Here is a 23,078-nt window from a genome sequence, read left to right as displayed (position 1 = left end):
CAGTGGCCACAGGACTGGAAAAGGTCAGTTTTCATTCCAATCCCAAAGAAAGTCAATGCCAAAGAATGCTCCAACTACCGCACAATTGCACTCATCTCACACGCTAGTAAAGTAATGCTCAAAATTCTCCAAGCCAGGCTTCAGCAATACGTGAACCGTGAACTTCCAGATGTTCAAGCTGGTTTTAGAAAAGGCAGAGGAACCAGAGATCAAATTGCCAACATCCTCTGGATCATGGAAAAAGCAAGAGAGTTCCAGAAAAACATCTATTTCTGCTTTATTGACTATGCCAAAGCCTTTGACTGTGTGGAACACAATAAACTGTGGAAAATTCTGAAGGAGATGGGAATACCAGACCACCTGATCTGCCTCTTGAGAAATCTGTATGCAGGTCAGGAAGCAACAGTTAGAACTGAACACGGAACAACAGACTGGTTCCAAATAGGAAAAGGGATACGTCAAGGCTGTATATTGTCACCCTGCTTATTTAACTTCTATGCAGAGTACATCATGAGAAACGCTGGGCTGGAAGAAGCACAAGCTGGAATCAAGATTGCCGGGAGAAATATCAATAACCTCAGATATGCAGATGACACCACCCTTATGGCAGAAAGTGAAGAGGAACTCAAAAGCCTCTTGATGAAAGTGAAAGTGGAGAGTGAAAAAGTGGGCTTAAAGCTCAACATTCAGAAAACGAAGATCATGGCATCTGGTCCCATCACTTCATGGGTCCCATCACTTTATTTTGAGGGGCTCCAAAATCACTGCAGATGGTGACTGCAGCCATGAAATTAAAAGACGCTTACTCCTTGGAAGGAAAGTTATGACCAACCTAGACAGCATATTCAAAAGCAGAGACATTACTTTGCCAACAAAGGTTTGTCTAGTCAAGGCTATGGTTTTTCCTGTGGTCATGTATGGATGTGAGAGTTGGACTGTGAAGAAGGCTGAGCACCGAAGAATTGATGCTTTTGAACTGTGGTGTTGGAGAAGACTCTTGAGAGTCCCTTGGACTGCAAGGAGATCCAACCAGTCCATTCTGAAGGAGATCAGCCCTGGGATTTCTTTGGAAGGAATGATGCTAAAGCTGAAACTCCAGTACTTTGGCCACCTCATGCGAAGAGTTGACTCATTGGAAAAGACTCTGATGCTGGGAGGGATTGGGGGCAGGAGGAGAAGGGGATGACAGAGGATGAGATGGCTGGATGGCATCACTGACTTGATGGACGTGAGTCTGGGTGAACTCCAGGAGTTGGTGATGGACAGGGAGGCCTGGCGTGCTGAGATTCATGGGGTCGCAAAGAGTTGGACATGACTGAGCGACTGAAGTGAACTGAACTGAACCCATTTATTGCTGGTCCCCATGGAGGGAGCTTCTGTGTTAGAAAGAAGATGTCTTTGTTAATGCTGCTGCTGCTGCTGAGTCGCTTCAGTTGTGTCCGACTCTGTGTGACCCCACAGACGGCAGCCCACCAGGCTCCCCCGTCCCTGGGATTCTCCAGGCAAGAGTACTGGAGTGGGTTGCCATTTCCTTCTCCAATGCATGTAAGTGAAATGTGAAGTCAGTCAGTACTAGGAGACAGTAAAGAGCTTACGGAATTGGGCACTTACTCACAGGCCAGGAGGGCTAGAAAGAATGACTTGGGAAGAATGACCGCAAAGGGGTACCTGGGGGAACAATGGCTGTCTCTGATGATGTACCCTTAGAGACGCTCACCCTGCTTCCTGGTGTGATTCCCTGGACCCCCTGAATGGCCTAATATTTATTCAGAAGGCCTTTATTAGGGCTTTGGGGGCACCCAGCCTGGTCTTCGACTTGGGCTGGGGGGAAGGATGACTTCATGGAACACTTGAAGAGACCAGACATATAAATATTAAAGATTTTAGGCTAAAGCTCAGTGCCACTGAACCAGGATCAGGAAAAGGGAAACTTGGCAGGGCCCTCTTTTTCTATCAAGTCTAATTTCCCTAATATTATAGGCGAACAACTAAAGATTCAGAGACGGAAATTAACTTTCCTGAAGCTGCACAGCAATGGTAATCAGCTTTCAGTACAGGAGGAAGTAAACGAGGATGGGCTTTCGGAAGTGGGGAGCTGACTCAGCAAATCATAACTAAAGAGTGTTGACGCTGAATTATTCATTCAGCAAACATTTGCTGGGTGCTTTATCGGGGGTCAGGTCCTGTGTTTGGGCCTCAGGGATATAGAAGATGCCCTCAAAGTGCCACCATGATAGTGGTGGGGAGGGGACAGAGATGCCAGGAGTTGGGAGAGTACAGAGTAATAAGGGCTCCCTTGGCAAAAGGTGGGAGCCTGGGGACTTGGGGAAGTCAACCTGGGGTTGTGAAATGATGGATGAGTTCCCAAGTGGACCCAGAGGAGAGGCATAACAGGGAACGGCATGGGCAAAAGCCCAGAATCTTCAGCGAGCGAACATGTTTCTTCGGGGGGCCAACAAGCCGTTTGTTTGTTTGTTTGTTTTTAATTGTATTTACAGCAAAGGAGATGCAGATGTAAAGAACAGACTTTTGGACTCAGTGGGAGCAGAAGAGGGTGAGATGATTTGAGAGAGTAGCATTGAAACTTGTACATTATCGTATGTAAAATAGATGACCAGTGCAACTTTAAAGTATGAAGCAGGGCATGCAAAGATGGGGCTCTGTGACAGTCTGGAAGGACAGGGTGGGCAGGGCGGTGTCGGGGGCGGCGGTGTTCAGGATGGAGGGGACACAGGTATACCTAGGGCCGATTCGTACTGATGTATGGCAAAAACCATCATAGTACTGTGATTATCCTCCCATTAAAATAAATAAATTAATTTAAAAATTATATTTACAGTTTTTCATTTTAAAATACGTAGATTTATTTATTTGGCTGCGTTGGGTCTTAGTTATGGCACGTGGGCTTCTCTAGCTGTGGCATGCCTGACAAGCTATTTATTATGATGGTTAAAATACAAGATTCTGTGGGGGCGGTAAATGATGGGGCCAGCTTATGGCTGGACAGCCCTGGGCAAGGATTAGAAGATGGGGCGTCTGCTGTCAAGGAGGGATTAGAATTTAGGAGTCTAGAAAACTTGTGTGTGTGAAGAACTCTAACACACAGCAGAGACTGTCAAGAGCCACAGGCAAAGCTGATTCAGAGGGAAAAAAAACCCCTCACTTCCAGCTGTGGGCATCTGAGCTGGTTTCCTGGAGGAGGTGGCATGTAAGGTGAGCAGGAAAAGAAGCTTGTTAGATTTATACATGAAGAGCTGGAAGAGAGGGAATTCTGAGAAGTAGAAATAGAGCAGACAAAAGTTCAGAGTCAGGGGCCTGCCGTGAGTGGCCCCGTTTGATAGAGCATCTCAGGCAGTGTGAACCAGGATGACGGCAGGCCTTGAACTTTGGCTCCACGAAACCATACTCGACTCTTTAGACAGCAGGGAGCCACGGAGGGTGCCTGAGAGAGGGGGGAGCGGGCTCAGGGATGGCTGTGAAGTCTGACTTTTGGAATACCTCCCTTGTCTCAAATATGCAGGAACTCCCACTAGGGCAGGGAGAGGCAGAAACACAGAGAAGTTTAAAAAGAAGGAAAAGTGAACCCTCAGCAGTGATGGTTAGCGAGGCAGAGGATGCCAATGGGCTGGGGGCAAGACCAATTACGCCTTCAAAGCCACTTCCAGCCCTGGCTGTTAGGAGTCACTTTTTAAGGCTTTATCCAGAGGCTGTTACTGAGAACCTGGTGACCTCGTCCAAAGCAAAGGGAGGATTAATTGGGTGTATTTGCAGCCTGGGGTGCCTTTGTAAGACCCTGGCTCTGACTCCTGGGGCCAGTACGCAGGGAAGGCCAAGCAAAGACCCACTCAGATAACCCAGAGGTCACAGGGCAGAGTCAAGATCCTTCTATGGGTAGCTGTGGCTCCTGGGTGATTGGACTGGGGGGAGGGAAGGGTGACTAAGAGGAGGGAGGCTTCTAGACCATTCTAATTTTAGCATCAAAAGTCCCATATCCCCTGAGATCCCCCTCAGTTCTGGGTACACCAGGATGGTTGACAACCCTAGATGTAGCCGCTAGAAGCTTCAGAAAATTAAGTGATTGCAAACTTGAACCGTTGCAGCCCAGCCCCAAGTCCTAAGTTACTGAATTTATTGGCATAGGTTACTAATCATTTTCTCTTACTGCCTTTTCTCTATCTATAAAATCTAGGGACTTCCCTGGCAGTCCAGTGGTTATTAAGACTTCGCCTACCAGTGCAAAGGGTGTGGGTGTGCAAAGGTCAGGAAGCTAAGATCCCACATGTCTCAAGACCAGAAAGCCAAAATATAAAACAGAAACAATATTGTAACAAAGTCAATAAAAACTTTAAAAACGGCCCACATTAAAAAAAAAAAAAAAAAAAAAGAATCAATACCGATGTCATTTCTCTCCTTCCTCATGCTGGTAACTTGTCCCCCTCACCACCCCCCGATCATGCTGAGTAGGGGTTTATCAGTTTTATTTATCTTTTCCAAAAAAATCTTCTGGCTTCATTGTTTTTCTCTATTTTTATATTTCATTAATTTGTATTCTGGTCTTAATGATTTCCTTTAGTGTGCTTACTTTTGATTGAATTTGCTTTTCTTTTTCTAGTTCCTTAATGTGGAAGCTGAGATCATTGATTTGAGACTTTTGTTTTTCTAATATGTGTGCTTAATTTTTCAAATTTCCCTTTTTAGTACTGCTCTAGTGGCATCTACAAATGTTTGTATGAGAGACTTTCATTTTTATTCGGTTCAAAATACTTTCTAATTTCCCTTTTGATTTCTTCTTTCACTCATGGATTATTTAGAACTGTGCTACTTAGCTTCTAAATATTTGGGAATTTTCCAGGTATCTTTCTATTATTGATTTCTAATTTAATTCCATTATAATCAGAGAAGATACTTTATTTTACTTGAATCCTTTTAACTTTATTGAAATTTGCTTTATGGCCCAGAATATTGTCTATCTTGGCAAATGTTCTGTGTGTACTTGGAAAGAATGGATGTTTTGCAACTGTTTCAGGGAGTGCTGTATAAACGTCCATGAGGTCAACTCGGTTGATAGTGTTGTTCAAATATTCTATATCCTTGCTGGTTTTCTGTCTACTTTTCCTATTAATTATTGAGAGAGGAGTCTGAAATCATCTATTATAATTGTAGAGTTATCTATTTCTTTTTTTTGCAGCTCTATCAATTTTTGCTTTACGTATTTTTTGAAGCTTTGCTATTAGGCACATAAATGTTTAAGGTTGTTATGCCTTCTTGATGAATTGACCCTTTCATCATTAGGAAATGACCTTCTTTGTCTCTGGAAATATCATTGGCTCTGAAATCTACTTTGTCTGACATACCAACTTTTGATTAGTGCATGCATGGCATATATCTTTCCATCCTTAATTTAAAACAAAACAAAACAGTTTGCATGTTTATATTTAAAACACAGGTTTTTGCTTTTTTGGTAACTAGAGTATAGTTGGGAATTGAGTTTTTATTCAGTTTGACAATCTATCTTGAGATTGAATGTAGTGCTTAAACCATTTTCAGGGCTTCCCTGGTAGCTCCGCGGTAAAGAACCCGCCTGCCAATGCAGGAGATGCGGATTCAGTTCCTGGGTCAGAAAGATCCCCTGGAGAAGGAAATGGCAACCCACTCCAGTGTGCTTGCCTGGAAAATCCCGTGGACAGAGAAGCCTGGGGGGCTACAGTCCACAGGGTCACGTGACTCAGACCCTAAACAGCAACAGACCACTTTCGTAATGTATTTACGGGTGTGTCAGATTTGTCTATTATCTTGCTATCTGTTGATCCTGTTTGTTCTCCCTTCCCCTTACTTTTGCCTTCTATTACACAATTATTTTTGTGTGTGTGTGATTTTATTCATACCCTTTGTTAGGTTATTAGCTGTAACCTTGTTTTGATATTTTAGTGCTTGCTGTGGGGTTTATAGTGTGCACCTTTAACTTATCACTGCTCCCCTTCCTGTGACATGGTAATACTTCACGTATCGTATAAAAATCTTTCAATAGTCGTCTTTCATTTCCCCTGTCTTGGCTTTTATGCTATTGCTGGCATTCTTTTTACTTACACTTATGTTATAAACTTCACAGTACATTGTTATTATTTAAACAGCTATCTTTTTTTTTTTTTTTTAAATAATTAAAAAAGTGTGTCTGTTTTTGGCTGTGCCGGGCCCTCGTTGCTATCTGGGCTTTTCTCTGGCTGTGGAGCTCCGCCTTCTCGTTTTGGTGGCTTCCCTGGTGGCAGAGCACGGGCTCTGTGGCTCGTGGGCTTCAGCAGTCGCAGCACATGGGCACATTAGTTGCAGCTCCTGGGCTCTAGAGCACAGGCTCAAAAGTTGTGGCACATGGGCTTAGTAGCTCCTTGGCACCTGGAATCTTCCTGGATCAGGGATCTAATCTGTGTCTCTTGCATTGGCAGGCAGATTCTTTACCACTGAGCTACCAGGGAAGCCCCTCAGTTATCTTTTAAATGTATTGAAATAAGAAAAATACAGACTTACCAACACAGGTATCATTTCTACTCATCTCTGTTCATTCCTTTTATGTGAATCCATATTTTCATCTGGCATCATTTCTTTTTGCCTAAAAACTTTAATATCTCTTGGAATTCAGATCTGCTGGTGATGGACCTGCTGGATCTTCAGCTTTTATATGTCTGAAAAAAGCCTTTTTTTGTGAAGATATTTTCACTGGGTATACAATTCAAGATTGAGTTTTTCTTCTTTCAGTACTTGAAAGATATTGCTTCACTGTCCTCTTATTTGCATTATTTTTAAAGAGAAATCTACAGTCATCCTTTTCTTTGCTTCTCTGTATGAGAAATGAATTATTTTCCTCAGGATGCTTTTAAGATTTTTCTCTCATCACTGATTTTAAACAATTCTGGACTAGTTTTCTTCAAGTTTCTTGAGACTGGGGTTTGTTAAGCTTTTAAGATCTGTGGATTTATAGTTTTCAAGAAGTTTGGAAAGGATTTGGCCATCATCTCCTCAAATATTTCTCTCTGCCTGTCCCCTTTCTTAAAAAATCCAAATAAACATAAGTTAGGTCACTTGACACTGTCCCATGGCTCACTGATACGCTTCATTTAAAAAATTATTTGTTTTCTCTGTATTCCACTACTATTTCTTCAAGTTAACTAATCTTTTACTCAAGTATTATTATAATATTACTTGAAATAATCTTCTGTTAATTCCTCCAGTGCATTTGCTGTCTCAGACGTTATAGTTTTTATCTCTAGGAGCTCAATTTGGGCCTTAAAAATACATATTCCAAGTCCATATGTTGAACATATGGGGTTTAGTTAATATTCTTTAATGACCTTGTTGGTTTTTTCTCATATGTGTTAGTTCTGAAAAAGTGAAAGTGAAAGTCGTTCAGTCGTGTCCCACTTTTTGCAACCCCATGGACTATACAGACCCCTTGGACTGCAAGGAGATCCAACCAGTCCATTCTAAAGGAGATCAGTCCTGGGTGTTCTTTGGAAGGAATGATGCTAAAGCTGAAACTCCAGTATTTTGGCCACCTCATGTGAAGAGTTGACTCATTGGAAAAGACTCTGATGCTGGGAGGGATTCGGGGCAGGAGGAGAAGGGGACGACAGAGGATGAGATGGCTGGATGGCATCACTGACTCGATGGACATGAGTTTGAGTGAACTCCGGGAGTTGGTGATGGACAGGGAGGCCTGGTGTGCTGCAATTCATGGGGCTGCAGGAGTTGGACACTACTGAGCGACAGAACTGAACTGGACTATACAGTCCATGGAATTCTCTAGGCCAGAATACTGGAGTGAGTAGCCTTTCCCTTTTCCAGGGGATCTTCCCCACCCAGGGATTGAACCCGGGTCTCCTGCATTGCAGGCAGATTCTTTACAAACTGAGCTATCAGGGAAGCCCATGTGTTAGTTCTGGGTTGGTTTCAAAGGATTGATCCTTCTCCTCTTTATAGGTTATATTTCCTTGCTTCTTTGTGTGACTAGTAATATTTGATTGGATGCCAGACATTGTGAATTTTACCATGTTGGGTATCATATATTTTTATATCCCTATACATTTTCTTGAGATTTGTTCTGAGACACATTTAAGTTAGTTGGAAATAGTTTGGCCTTTGGTGGGTTTCCTTCGGGATTTGTTAGGAGGAAGGAGAGCAGCTTTTGGTCTAGGGTTAATTATTCCCTACCACAGAGGCAAGGCCCTAATGGATACCTTGCCTCATGTCCCAGGAATTACGAGGGTTTCCAGAGTGGTGTAGGAATTGACACTATCCGCAGTTCTGTGTGGGTGCCAGGCACTGCTCCCTCCAACCCTCTTAGGTCATTCTTTCCCTGAGCTTGGGTAGTTTTCTCACATGCATACCCCAGTTGGGAGCCTGAATTCTGAAGGGGTCCCTCTGTAGATCTCTGGCATTCTCTCTCTGGGCCATCCTCTCCTCTCTGATCTTCTGTCCTGTGAACTCTGGCTGCCTTGGTCCTCCTGGAGCTTCAGCAAAGGGTTCCCAACTCAGGGCATCCCTGGGGGCTCTGCCTGGGTTTGCCTGCATGCACTGTGGTCTGGACACTCCTTAAGGATGCAAGCTGGGGCAGTCATCGTGCTCAATGTTTTTGTTTCCATCTCTGGGGATCACTGTTCTTTGCTGTCTAATATTCAGAACACTTGAAAAGTATTCTTTGAGGGGAGGGTTGTTTTAGGTAAGAGGATAAGCCCACTCTGTTACTACATCTTGCTTGGATGCAGGAATCAGAGCCTCTGCCACCACCACCTGTTTAAGCCATCTCTATACCAGGCTTATTTTAATCTTGGAGCTTAAATGCTTTGCCCAAGTAGAGAGCAGATTTGAGTCAGGTATGCCTGACCCAACTCTGTGTCATCAACCCTCCATGCAGAAAGGAGAGAGGGAGCTTCTTCACAATTGACATACTTGCCTAATTATTACCAAATCTGATTCTTTCAAGAGCCAAGTGAGATACATAGGTGTTATTAGCCCACTGGACGGGTAGGGACTTGCCAGGTGGCACTAGTGGTAAATAACCTGCCTGCCAGTGCAGGAGATGGAGGAGATACGGGTTCAAGCCCTGGGTCGGGAAGATTCCCCTGGAGGAGGGCGTGGCAACCCACTCCAGTATTCTTGCCTGGAGAATCCCATGGACACAGAAGCCTGGCGGGCTACAGTGCATGGGGTCACAAAGAGTTGAACACCACCAAGTACACAGGGGGTGTGCGTCAGGAGGACAGGTAGAGAGTCTGGGGCCCAAAGAGGTATAGCGAGCAGCTTGTGGCTACGTAGAGAGGGAATGCAGAGTCAGGATTAAAACCAGGGCCTCTGTCCTCCATTCTGGGGCTATATTTGCTGCTTCCTCTCTCCCTGCAAGGCAGCAGGCAGAGAGCTCAGCCTTCATTCCTGCTCTGTAGTGACACATGCATCTCCCCACTGGGAAGTGGATGAATAATACAGTCTGCTGATAGAAAACACGTGGGAAAGCAGTGCCTCATGAATGCAGTGCCAGGCAGGCCCCTTGTGCTGCCTAGACGCATAGCATGGACAGTACCATCCTGTGTCTTTTGACTGTTGCCATGGTGTGTGGACAAAATAGGGGTATGTTTCCTTGGAAAATTTCAACAGTGACTCATCCTCATTTCTACTAGGACCAACTGAAGAAATGAGTAAGCCTCGGGGAATGGCCATAGTAATAGAGATGTTTGCCAGCCATCAGGAAATGGGTTGCTATCATTAAGTGACTTCTTAAAAGCTTGTAAAATAAAGCAACATCAATCACATTCAAAGAGAAATTGGTATCAGAAGGAGATGTGGAGCTCTGAAATGGATTCTTCTTAATTGAGGGTCTCTGTTCCTTTTGTTTATAGGGAATTCTGCCTATACAAGTGGTCAGAAGGCCTGGCTCCTTGGCCAGCTGTGAGCTCAGAGCAGAGTGGGGGGAAAGGGTGCAGGCTTTGGAAGCTGAAAGGTCTGGGTTTGGCATCTTAGTAGTGAGATGCACTTTCCACTACTCTTTCCACTATTAAGCCTCAGTTTCCCCATCTATAAGATGGGCACAGGGAAGCCCATTGCAAGGTGGCTGTGATAAGGCTACCTGGGTATAGTAGCTGGCCCACCGTGGTCACTCACGACCAGCATCACACCCGTGGTCCTGAGAGTCTAAGGACAAAGAAAGACGATGCCCATGAGAGCTCTTAAGAGCCTTGGATTGCAAGGAGATCCAACCAGTCCATCCTAAAGTAAATCAGTCCTGAATATTCATTGGAAGGACTGATGTTGAAGCTAAAACTCCAATACTTTGGCCACCTGATATGAAGAGCTGACTCATTTGAAAAGACCCTGATGCTGGGAAAGATTGAAGGCAGGAGGAGAAGGGGACGACAGAGGATGAGATGGTTGGATGGCATCAGCGACTCAATGGACATAAGTTTGAGTAAACTCTGGGAGTTGGTGATGGACAGGGAGGCCTGGCATGCTGCAGTCCATGGGGTTGCAGAGAGTCGGACATGACTGAGCGGCTGAACTGAACGGATGAGGGCATCTCCACTGAATGAACTGTGATGGAAGCCTGCTGCTGATGTTAATGAGGGCTCATGACAGGAGAAGACGCTCATGGGAAAGGGTGTTAAGGACAAAAGGAGAGAACAAAACCAAAGTTCAACGAATAACGTGGACTAGAGATGATTGTCAGAACTTGCCCCACGCAAAGCCCTACTGAGAGGGCCCAGTCACCATGGACCTGGGGCGAATGGAGGTTATGAGGAGGTAAAACCATGCACAAATGTGTAAGTTGGTTTAGGAAGGCTGCCAGTCGGGAGAGGACAGAGAGGTGGAGAGCATCTTGTGTGGCCTCTGAAAGGAGAGAGAGAGAAAGAGTGACAGGGAGGAGGGGGGAAGAGAGGGCGGAGGAGGAAGAGGAAGGAGGAGGAGGAGGAGGACTGGAAGGCAGAGAAAGGGCGAGAGGATGAGATGAAGCAAGAGACATGCGCAGATGGAGTAAGAGAGAGCAGCTCCTTGGTTCCGGCTTTCAGATGCCATGAACTGTGTGCTCTTGTCTCTCCTTAAGCCCTTCTGCAGCCTTCGAGGACCATGGCCTATTCCAGGCATTATCCTCTGAAGGCGATCTGCTCCTTGTGACCCCGAACAAACAGCAAGGCCCACAAAGAACAAATGGCAAGGAAAGATACCCAAAGCATAACCATGCCTTCCTTTAAGTGGGGGTTCTATGGGTTCTTTTTTCCCATTTTTCTGTTTTCCCCCAAAGCTTCTTCACTGAGCGTATGTGAAAACCTTGCCGGCCCGTAGGACCCATGGCAGCTGCCATCGTACCCTTTTTGGAGCCGCTGTACCTGTGCTGAATTCATGTCTGCATGGCCCCTTCCCTGCAGGCCTTCTAGTAATTTCCATTTCCTGAGCTGACTTTCCTTTCCCTACACCTGGACTTCTCACAGCACCTGCTCAGAGGGAGGCCGTGTTTCCTGTCTGGGTTCCTCTCTGAGTTCCTGTTCTCCTGGACAGAATAAAAGCAGGGCACCCCAGGGTAACTGAAGGCCAAGTTTCTAAATGGTTTGAGTTCTTGGCTTTGGTGTCAAGCTGGTCCTGATTCCAGGTTGTACTACTTGCTGGCTGCATGTCCTTGGCAAGTTTCTTAACTTCTCTGTGCTCCAGTTTGATTTTCTGTAAAATAGTTTCCAACCTTTAATACCTTATTAAATTTGAGAAGCACACCCGGGATCGAGGGTAGGATTCTGAAAGCATTTAGAAAGATTTTGGACTCAAGAAGTACCAGTTCTGTTTCCTTGACTTCTATTTTTGTCCATGCCTTGAGGCAGGCGGGGATCTTAGTTCCCAGACCAGGGATCGAACCAGTGCCCCCGAAAGTGGAAGTGCAGTCTTAACTACTGGACTGCCAGGGAGGTCTCCTGATTCCTTGAAAATCATTTCTGCAAAGTGATGTTTCCCATGCTGCCTTGTCTGTTCTGAGAGGCAGGGAGGCCCTGCCTGTGTGCTTCCTCATTGAGGTTCATAGCTGGGTTCAGCTGCCTTTTCTTCCATCTGCCATCACCAAGCACCAGCGTGTCCCCAGCATCCTTTCCCTTGGGGTCACAGAAGCACCTGCCCCAGCAATGGGCCTGGGGCTTGACTTCAGGAGCAACCTGACCACTTTGGGTAGAGCATCCCTGACCCTGGCTGGGTCTGCTCACTCCTGGTGCTGCTGGCTGACTCCTCCCTGGCCTTTTCTTGGAGGTTTGGGTGGCTGAGTTCAGCTCAATTCAATACACATCGATGGAGGCCTTATTACGTACTGAGCACTGGGGAACACACACAGGAATGTCTCAGTCCCAGAGACAGGCATGTGCCAAGGAAAAGAAAGACCTGGAAGTATATATGTTACCTGTTGCCTATAGGGTGGGGCAGGGAGATAGTGTCAAGCTCAGAGCAGGGATGAAAATTGAGAGTGGGGACAGCCCTGTGATGCATGGTTGAGGCAGGGAAGAGAAAAATACACTTTTAGGAGTTATGGAATCATTAACAATAGCTATCAATCTAATCCAACTTAATCAGCACAATCCAATCTAATTCAATCTCATCCAACCCACTGGGCTAATTAAACCTGTCTTACGTGGATGGAGGATGGGCATGGTGCCAAGCACTACGCTCTTCAATCTTAGGGAACGGTGCACTCTGGCTCCAGACCTGGGTAGGGTGGGACACTAATTTTTTTTTTTTTTTTTTAATAACTAGACAAAAGTCTTTACAAATTTGCTTTTCCTGGAAGGGGAAGCTTCAAGCTGTCAGTCTTTCCCTATGACCTCTGCATGTGCCGGGAGCAGAAGCAAGGTCTGGTAGAGGCTGTCCTCTGGGGAAGGTGTGGCAGGGCCATCCCGCAGAGGAGGCGGTCCTTGGCTGGCGGGAACAGAAGCCGCACTCCTGGTGGGCGAGCCTGTCTGTTTGATGCCGGGTCCAAACCAGAAAACAGACCTGTAAGCAGCTACATTACAAATGTCTTTAAACAACCGGGCTTCCCTGGTGGTGGTGGTGGTTAGTCACTGAGTCTAGGTGGTAAAGAATCCGCCTGTCCATGCAGGAGACACGGATTTGACCTCTGATCTGGGAAGATTCCACATGCCATGGAGCAACGAAGCTCATGTGCCACAACCACTGATCTTGTGCTCTAGTGCCCAGGAGCCGCACCCACTGAGCCCACGAGCCCACGAGCCCACGAGCCTGTGCTCCACAAGGTGAGAAGCCACCACAGTGAGAAGCCTGAGCATCGCAACCGTGAGAGCAGCCCGAGGTCGCCACAACCAGAGGAAAGCCCACGCGGCCATGATGGCCGAGCAGAGCCAAAGACAAATAATATCACTTTAAAAAGCCTGGACAATTAACCCATGAATACACAAGCGCGTTCTTATTATAAATAGTCCAGGGATCCAGAAAAAGTGGAAAGTCTTGCACTCTCAATTTTGTTCTGAGCAGCTGTCAGTATTTTTTAAATTCTCCAGGATTTTAAATCCTCCAGCATTCTTCTGTGTGTTACCATGCATACATGTGCATTTATAAATATATAGTTTAGTCTAGTGTGGGGGTATTTTTAATAAAAATGAGACCACACTGCATGTGTTTTTCTGTCTTTTTTTCCCCCACTTATCAATATGTCTCGGAACATTTCCCCAAGGGACCTCCATTTTAACTGTTGCAGGGAATTGGGGGGAAATACATAAGCATTTGCCCTCCTTAATTTTATCATCCTTTCATTGATGAACATTTAGGCTGTTTCTAAATTCTTGTTCTCACAAACAGTGCTGCAGAAGATCTTAATCCTTGCTACTTGGGATACATGTGGACATACTTCTTTAGGGCAGATTCCAAGAAGGAAAACTGCTCCATTGAAGAGGGGGTGTGCTTTTTTATTTAAATGGGTGCTGTCAAGTCCCACTCAACCCCCAAGTCCAAAGGCCCTACCAGTTTATCCTCCCTTCAACAGCTGACCATCTGCATTCTTCACAACGCGTGCGTGCTCAGTCACTTCAGTTGTGTCCGACTCCTTGTGACCCCATGGACCGTAGCCCACCAGGTTCCTCTGTCCTTGGGGATTCTCCAGACAAGGATATTGGAGTGGGTTGCATTGCCCTCCTCCAGAGGATCTCCCAGATCCAGGGATTGAACTTGTGTGTCTTATGTCTCCTGAATTGGCAGGCGGGTTCTTTACCTACCATCACCGCCTGGGAAGCCTGCACTCTGCATAGACGTGGTGTCTTTTCTGGGGTCCTGTTCTCCTTCTGCTTCTTCCTTTTACGGTCTTCTTGGCTCTCCTAGAGACCTTGGTCATACACTATCTTCCTGTTCTTTGTCACCTAATTGTGTCAAAGGACAGGAAGTGCTATCTGAAAACATAAAACAGGACCTCCTGCTGGCCCAGTGGTTAAGACTCAGCACTTTCATTGCAGGGGACATGGGTTTGATCCCTGGTCAAGGAACTAAGATCCTACATGCTGCATGGTGTGACCGTAGAACAAAACCAAACCAAAAAAACCCAGAAAGCAGGTAAACCAAGGAGCGATGAGTCTCATTTAGGACTGATTTTTTTTTGGTTGTTGTTGTTCCCTGATAGGATGTGCTGCAAGGTTTGAAGCAATCCATTAACCAATATTGATTCACTCTGCAATTGATTACTTAATTAACTGATTGACAGCATTACAGTCTGTGCTATATGCTCAGAGTTGTTGCCTTCAGACAGCACCCGCTCCTTGATGGAGCAAGACATGCAAATAACTTGGATTATTTAGATAACTTTGTATTAACAGCCAGTTGGCTGTTGTTAAGGGCTTCCCCAGTGGCGGTAACAAAGCCGTCTGTAATGCAGGAGATGCAGGAGATGTAGGTTCGATCCCTGGGTCAGGAAGATCCCAGAGGAGGAAATGGCAACCCATTCTGGTATTTTTGCCTGAAAAATTCCATGGACAGAGGAGCCTGGTGGGCTACAGTCTATGGGGTCACAAAGAGTAGGACACGACTGAGCATGCACATAGGCACGTGGCCGTTGTTAAAATTTTTAAATGCAAAAAGGAGAGAGATCTCAGTCGGTGAGAAATCAGAGATGCTTTATCGCGAGAGCTAACAGATTAACACCAAGATGTACTTGCTCACAGGGAATGATTACAGGGACTGTTGGGCCATTTATCACAACATAAATAGGGACTTCTCCATCCCTGAGGGCAACAGTTGTTTTCAAGCGGGAAGGAGGGGAGAGAAATAGGAAAGAGATGTCTTTTCCAGATGCCCTTGCTCTTGCCCTCGCCAAGGGAGTCTGACCGTCAGCAGGACTATTCACATTCATGCATGTTCTGGTTGATATTTCTAAAAAAAATTGTCTGTGACTATCTAGCCTTCCCCATTGTCAAGAAAAAGCTTTCAGCTTGCATAAGGAGGTGTCCTCTACAGAATTTTTTCCCCCTTATATAAAAAAAACAACAACCATCAGAAACCAAGGCCACCCTGTTCAGAGTTCAGATGCTGCTCATGAATCAAAAGAGAAAGTGGTCTGGGTAGCAGGACTCAATCAAAGAATGTTCTGATGGATTAACTTGCCTCTTGAGTAAGATAAAGTAGGTGAGTCAACAGACAGTAGATCTCCTTTCCTCTGCTGGGTCTGAGGAGGAAATAAGCCATGAAGAGATAAGCAACTGGCTTCTGATGTCAGAATCAGTGAAGAGAGGATCCAGGACAAGCTAGTTCTGCCTGGAAGGATGCTGATGAGAGTGGGTACCATTAAGTTCTGGACTTTGGACCCAGGCTGAAGTTGCCATGTCTGTACTATTTTTGGTTTATCCCTTTTCCCCCATGCATGCATGCATGCTAAGTCACTTCAGTCATGTCTGACTCTTTGCAACGCCATAGACTGCACTTCTGCATATAAGTTAAATAAGCAGAGTGACAATATATAGCCTTGACGTACTCCTTTCCCGATTTGGAACCAGTCTGTTGTTCCATGTCCAGTTCTAACTGTTGCTTCCTGACCTGCATACAGATTTCTCTTGAAGAATTTTCCAAAGTTTGCTGTGATCCACACAGTCAAAGGCTTTGGCCTAGACAATAAAGCAGAAGCAGATGTTTTTCTGGAACTCTTTTGCTTTTTTGATAATCCAATGGATGTTGGCAGTTTGATCTCTGATTCCTCTGCCTTTTCTAAATCCAGCTTGAACATCTGGAAGTTCATGGTTCACATACTGTTGAAGCCTGGCTTGGAGAATTTTGAACATTATTATGCTAGTGTGTGAGATGAGTGCAATTGTGTAGTAGTTTGTGCATTCTTTGGCATTGCCTTTCTTTGGGGTTGGAATAAAAACTGACCTTTTCCAGTCCTGTGGCCACTGCTGAGTTTTCCAAATTTTCTGGCATATCAAGTGCAGCACTTTCACAGCATCATTTTTTAGGATTTGAAATAGCTCAACTGGAATTCCATCACCTCCACTAGCTTTGTTTGTAGTGATGCTTCCTAAGGCCCACTTGACTTCACATTCCAGGATGTCTGGCTCTAGGTCAGTGATCACACCATCGTGATTATCTGGGTCATGAAGATCTTTTTTGTACAGTTCTCCTGTGTATTCTTGCCACCTCTTCTTAATATCTTCTGCTTCTGTTAGGTCCATACCATTTCTGTCCTTTATCACGCCCATCTTTGCATGAAATGTCCCCCTGGTATCTCTAATTTTCTTGAAGAGATCTCTAGTTTCTTCCATTCTATTGTTTTCCTCTATTTCTTTGCATTGATCACTGAGGAAGGCTTTCTTATCTCTCCTTGCTGTTCTTTGGAACGCTGCATTCACATGGGTATATCTTTCCTTTTCTCCTTTGCCTCACTTCTCTTCTTTTCACAGCTATTTATAAGGCCTCCTCAGACAACCATTTTGCCTTTTTGCATTTCTTTTTCTTGGGGATGGTCTTGATTATCACCTCCTGTACAATGTCATGAACCTCCGTCTATAGTTCTTCAGGCACTCTGTCTATCAGATCTAACCCCTTGAATCTATTTCTCACTTCCACTGTATAATCATAAGGGATTTGATTTAGGTCATACCTGAATAGTCTAGTGGTTTCCCCTACTTTCTTCAATTTAAGTCTGAATTTTGCAGTAAGGAGTTCATGATCTGAGCCACAGTCAGCTCCCAGTCTTTTTTTACTGACTGTATAGAGCTTCTCCATCTTTGGCTGCAAAGAATATAATCAATCTGATTTCAGTATTGACCATCTGATAATGTCTATGTGTAGAGTCTTCTCTTGTGTTGTTGGAAGAGGGTGTTTGCTATGACCATGGAACAACAGACTGCTTCCAAATTGGTAAAGGAGTATGTCAAGGCTGTATATTGTCACTCTGTCTATTTAACTTAGATGCAGAGTACATCATGTGAAATGCCCGGCTGGATGAAGCACAAGCTGGAATAAAGATTGCTGGGAGAAATATCAATAATCTCAGATATGCAGATGACACCACCCTTACGGCAGAAAGTAAAGAAGAACTAAAGAGCCTCTTGATGAAAGTGAAAGAGGAGAGTGAAAAAGTTGGCTTAAAATTCAACATTCAGAAAACTAAGATCATGGCATCTGGTCCCATCACTTCATGGCAAATAGATGGGGAAACAATGGAAACAGTGACAAACTTTATCTTTTTAGGCTCCAAAATCACTGCAGATTGTGACTTCAGCCATGAAATTAAGACACTCACTCCTTGGAAGAAAAGCTATGACTAATCTAGACAGCATATTAAAAAGCAGAGACATTACTTTGCCAACAAAGGTCCATCTAGTCAAAGCTATGGTTTTTCCAGTGGTCATGTATGGATGTGAGAGTTGGACTATAAAGAAAGCTGAGTGCTGAAGAATTGATGCTTTTGAACTGCGGTGTTGGAGAAGACTCTTAAGAGTCCCTTAGACTGCATGGAGATCCAACCAGTCCATCCTAAAGGAAATCAACGCTGAATATTCATTGGAAGGACTGATGCTGAAGCTGAAACTCCAATACTTTGGCCACCTGATGGGAAGAACTGACTCATTAGAAAAGACCCTGATGCTGGGAAAGATTGAAAGCAGGAGGAGAAGGGGATGACAGAGGATGAGCTGGTTGGATGGATCAGTGACTCTATGGACATGAGTTTGAGCAAGCTGCAGGAGTTGGTGATGGACAGGGAAGCCTGGCATGCTGCAGTCCATGGGGTTGCAAAGAGTCAGACAAGACTGAGCCACCGAACTGAAATGATACAGCTCTTAATCTATGATTGATAGATTGTCTGCCTCTACTGCTAGACTGTAAGCTCTGAAAAGAACCAGGTCAGCCCCATTCATCATTGTATCCCCCTGGCACATATTAGATGCTCAATAAATGAATGAGTCAGCAGGAAATGATCACAGAATGGGGCAGGAAGGCTCATGGCCTGTGTGAGGGCAACACGTGGATCAGAGGGGGCTCCTGTGGAGCAGTGGGGGTACAGTCACTGGAAAAAGTGATAGCAAGAGCCATATATGGAATTTGGACTTTATTTTCTAGGTTGGGAAAGACATTGATGGGTATCAAGAAGGATAGTGAGATGAAAAAGTAGGCCCTTTTCTCTCTCTTTTATGCATTCATTGAGTCATTCATTCCATTCAATACATTATCAAGCATCCTCTACATGCAAGGCACTATTAAATCTGAGATACAAAGAGCAGAAATAAGATAGAGTCATATCCTCAAAGAGCTCACAATCTGGTAGGGAGATGGATAAGTAAACACATGATTATCATGTGCAAATTTTATGCTAGAGATTCACACGGAATATTCCAGGGTGGCCTTCTGGAGGAGGGAACATTGGAGCTGAATCTCGAAGGACACATACAAATTAGGTAAAGAAAGGGTGGGAAAGGGGTTGCTGGCAGGGATCAAGAGGAGTGAGCATGTGATGCTTGAAAATAACTGCACGCAGTTCAGGAGATTTAGTACTTTGGGTGGGAGGCCAGAGGAGTAGAGAGAGGTACTGCTGACATGTAGGCAGGGGACAGAGCAGAAAGGGTGTGAAGAGGTTCCTGGACTTCATTCTCAAGGAAGTGAGGGAGGGAGATGACCAGATGCATATTTTAGGAAAATCGTGTTGATGGAGAGAATGGATTGGAGAAGGGCAAGGTGGGCAGCAGAGAGACTAGCCAGGCAGCCAGTTCTTATAATGAAGGACCGAATTAAAGCGAGTCTGGGGTGGGTGATAGTGATGGCTGGTGTTTATTGAGCACTTGCTGGGTGCCAGAACTGTTCTGTGTGCATACATTAACTCAGTCTTTTTTTTTTTTTTTTTCCACCATGCTGCGTAGCATGTTGGAACTTAGATCCCTGACCAAGGATTGAACCCTGGTCCCTTGCACTGTAAGATCAGAGTCTTAACCACTGGACTGCCAGGGAAGTCTTTCACTTAGACTTCTAGCTACCCTCTGGGATAGAAACCGCCATAATTCCCATTTTACAGATGAGGAAATGAGGCACAGGATCGCCATCTAGGGAATGCGTATTTGTACTCAGGCCATTTAGAGGGTTGGGGGACCATCAGGGAGCAGCAGTTTTGCCATAGAGGTATGTATGAGACAGGAGAAGAGCGTTCAGTTTAGACTGTTGATTTGAGATGCCTATGGGACTCCGAGAGGAGGCATACGACAGCACCTGGAGTATTGGGAAGAGATCTGGGCTGGAGACAGTGATCTGAAAGTCATGGTAAAGGAGACTCATTCAAGGAGACTGCAGAATGAGACAAGCTGCAAAGAGCATCTTGGGGCTCCCATCATCTCAGGAGTGACCAGAGAAAGATGTGCTCATGAAGGCAGCTCAGGAGGAACAGGCTGAGAGGTGAGAAGGAAACCCAGACCAGAGTGGAGAGAAGAGGGTCTCAGGGAGGGCGTGGCCAACAGCCCACCTGCTACTGGGAAACCAGGCGGGATTCAGTGAGGAGTGTCCTTACCATCCAAGATTGGGTTTGGCCACAAAGATTTCATGGGCGGATGATGAAGAGTTTCTGTGGGCTGCTAGAGGTGAGCTGGGAATTGAAAGGGAGGTGAGGAAGTAGAGAGAAGCAAGTCTAGAGAGACTTTGGAGACTCTCTTAGGAAGACAAGGAGCAGAAGAGGCTGCAAGGCAGAGGGGAGGCAGATGGAGTGATTTTATCTCTTTCTAAGACTTGAGCATATTTTATGAGAACTCACTTTGGGATTTCCCCCAACAGAGCTGTGTACATTGGCTCATCCTAACCAAGCAACACTTCTTTTAAGGACCCTTCTGCCTCCTCCACCTCCGCCGTGGCCTCCACTCTGACAAAAACAAACTCTCATCGTGTAGGGAAAAAAAAAGGTGAAAACCTGACTCTTGGCAAAACCATCTGGGGCTCTGAAGACATTTCTCCCTTAGAGACGGAGTGGCAATAAGTGGGCAAGTCGCTAAGCTGGTCAATGCTTAATTGATTCTTATTTTCATCTATTTATGGGAAACACTATTCCCTGTTGATCACGGAGGGGTGGCCACACAGCAATCTATCCTGCCTTCTGGCGCCTCCCTGGTGCTTTCTGGAGCAGAACTTTATAATACCCTGTTTGTGAGGCTCCAGCTTCAACAGTTTGGAAGTTGCTGAAGGCATGTGGAACAAATTCTCTCCCCTGCCTTGAAAAACACAAGTGGGCAAGCCTCCATTTCTAATGGGGCCCGTGAAGCATATTAAGGACCATGGATTCGGCTGTCAGATTGACAAACGAGTCTCCTTGTTTGAAAGGCACTTAGGAAGTTGTATTTGGAAGCCTGAGAGGAGCTGTCAAAAGCGACTGGGGGGCCCATCCCAGATAACATCTGGGCTTTTTTAATTTGGGGTAGATTGAGAGTAATGTTTTGAGTTGTGAGCCACGATGGGATTCCATCCAAATGTTGGTGATGTGGCCAATCTACGCTGAAGGCAAAGGCTTAGGCTTCTATAGGAACCGACTGTGCCCACACAGCCTGCCAATGACCTAATTGCGGCCTGCGGGACCCCAGCATTTGTGTCTGCCCTGTATATTTACAGCCCCAGAGAGGCTGGCGGGAAGCTGCTTGATGCAGGGTGTGGTGTGACAGTGGGCGTTCTCCTGGGAGTGTGGCTAAGGCCCAAGTGGGGAACCAACACACAATCCAGGTTGTGGACTTGAAACCGTTCTCCTTTCCAGGGGCTCCACACTGGTTAGTAGAAGGAATTCTTGGTGAGAACGGGGTATATCTGGGCAGTGATTGTCAACTCTGGCTCCTCAAGGCATTTCTTTCTTTTTAAAATCTTTCTTTCTTTGGCTGTGCCGGATCTTAATCATGGCACGCAGGATCTTCCATCTTCATTGCGGCATGTGAAATCTGTAGTTGTGGCATGTGGAATCTAGTTCCCTTGACCAGGGATCGAACCCAGGCCCCCTGCACTGGGAGCAGGAGTCTTAGCCACTGGACCGCCAGGGCAGTCCCTCCCCCTGGACACTTCTGAAACCCTCGCATGTAAACCCAGGGCCATGTTCCCCCTAAAACTTTTTGAACAATGAGGCTGGTGGCCAACTGCCTGCCTGGAGTCTCCAGATTCATTCTAAGTCCCCCCAAGAAGCATGGGCAGGGTGGTTGAATAAAGATTTGATGGACACATTGGATAAAGATTTAGAAAAACAAGACTCGCCACCAGGATCTTTGAGGAGGAAGTTTGAGACTTTTTTTTTTTTTTTAATTCCAAAGCCCATGCTTTTATTTATTTATTTATATTTTAAATTTTATTTTATTTTTAAACTTTACAATATTGTATTAGTTTTGCCAAATATCGAAATGAATCTGCCACAGGTATACCTGCGTTCCCCATCCTGAACCCTCCTCCCTCCTCCCTCCCCTACCCTCCCTCTGGGTCGTCCCAGTGCACCAGCCCCAAGCATCCAGTACCGTGCATCGAACCTGGACTGGCGACTCGTTTCATACATGATATTATACATGTTTCAATGCTATTCTCCCAAATCTCCCCACCCTCTCCCTCTCCCACAGAGTCCATAAGACTGATCTATACATCGGTGTCTCTTTTGCAGTCTCATACACAGGGTTATTGTTACCATCTTTCTAAATTCCATATATATGTGTTAGTATACTGTATTGGTGTTTTTCTTTCTGGCTTACTTCACTCTGTATAATAGGTTCCAGTTTCATCCATCTCATTAGAACTGATTCAAATGTATTCTTTTTAATGGCTGAGTAATACTCCATTGTGTATATGTACCACAGCTTTCTTATCCATTCATCTGCTGATGGGCATCTAGGTTGCTTCCATGTCCTGGCTATTATAAATAGGCTGCAATGAACATTGGGGTACACAAAAATATGGAACGCTTCACGAATTTGCGTGTCATCCTTGCGCAGGGGCCATGCTAATCTTCTCTGTATCGTTCCAATTTTAGTATATGTGCTGCCGAAGCGAGCATGAAGTTTGAGACTTTGAGGAGGAAGTTTGAGATGAAAATTTTCTGATGTCGACTCATGACTGGAAGTCCTGTCAGGATTTGCAATCGTCTTCACTTAGGGGCAAAGAGTCTGACTGGTGATGTCAATGTGAAGACAGTTCATCTGTGCTCCTACCACGCAAATGTCCCAGCTTTGCACTTTCACATGTATTCACTCACTCATTTAATTCTCCCCATCTTCCTGAGACTGGTGCTGCCCCTCCCATCTGTTCTACCCACTCTCGTGTACACAGATAGCTTCCAGATCTCTGTCTCCGGCCCTGGCCCTTTTCATTAGCTTTTGCTCTGATTAGGGTTTCTAAGGGTGCAGCCAGAAATGAGACAGATAGCATCATCCATCACAGGCTGGCTCCACTGCCTCAGGGAGAAGGTGGGCCATCAGGGCAGATTTTAACGGGCTTTTAGCAGGGGTGGGTGGGTAAGGGGGCAGGGAGAGCATCTCAGTGCTCTTTGGGCAGGGAGCACAGATTTGAGCGTACTGTATATTCATTCAGGGCTTCCCTGGCGGCTCAGTGGTAAAGAATCTGCCTGCCAATGCGGGAGATGTAGGTTC

At 45.4% G+C, this 23,078-nt stretch overlaps 1 protein-coding gene and 1 non-coding gene across 3 annotated transcripts in view; both read right to left on the bottom strand.

Annotated features, from left to right (window-relative positions):
• ASIC2 (acid sensing ion channel subunit 2) overlaps window positions 1-23,078 on the bottom strand; it is a 1,207,018-nt gene that overhangs the window by 47,406 nt on the left and 1,136,534 nt on the right. The window lies entirely within an intron of this gene.
• Window positions 22,380-22,486, bottom strand: LOC113878718. The gene has a single exon (XR_003507133.1). It is a non-coding gene; the product is annotated as a U6 spliceosomal RNA (small nuclear RNA).

This window comes from Bos indicus x Bos taurus, chromosome 19 (assembly GCF_003369695.1).
Source record: "Bos indicus x Bos taurus breed Angus x Brahman F1 hybrid chromosome 19, Bos_hybrid_MaternalHap_v2.0, whole genome shotgun sequence".
Taxonomy (NCBI): Eukaryota; Metazoa; Chordata; class Mammalia; order Artiodactyla; family Bovidae; genus Bos; species Bos indicus x Bos taurus.
Note: the sequence above shows the minus strand (reverse complement) of the source record. Positions and strands in the feature narration are given on the sequence as shown.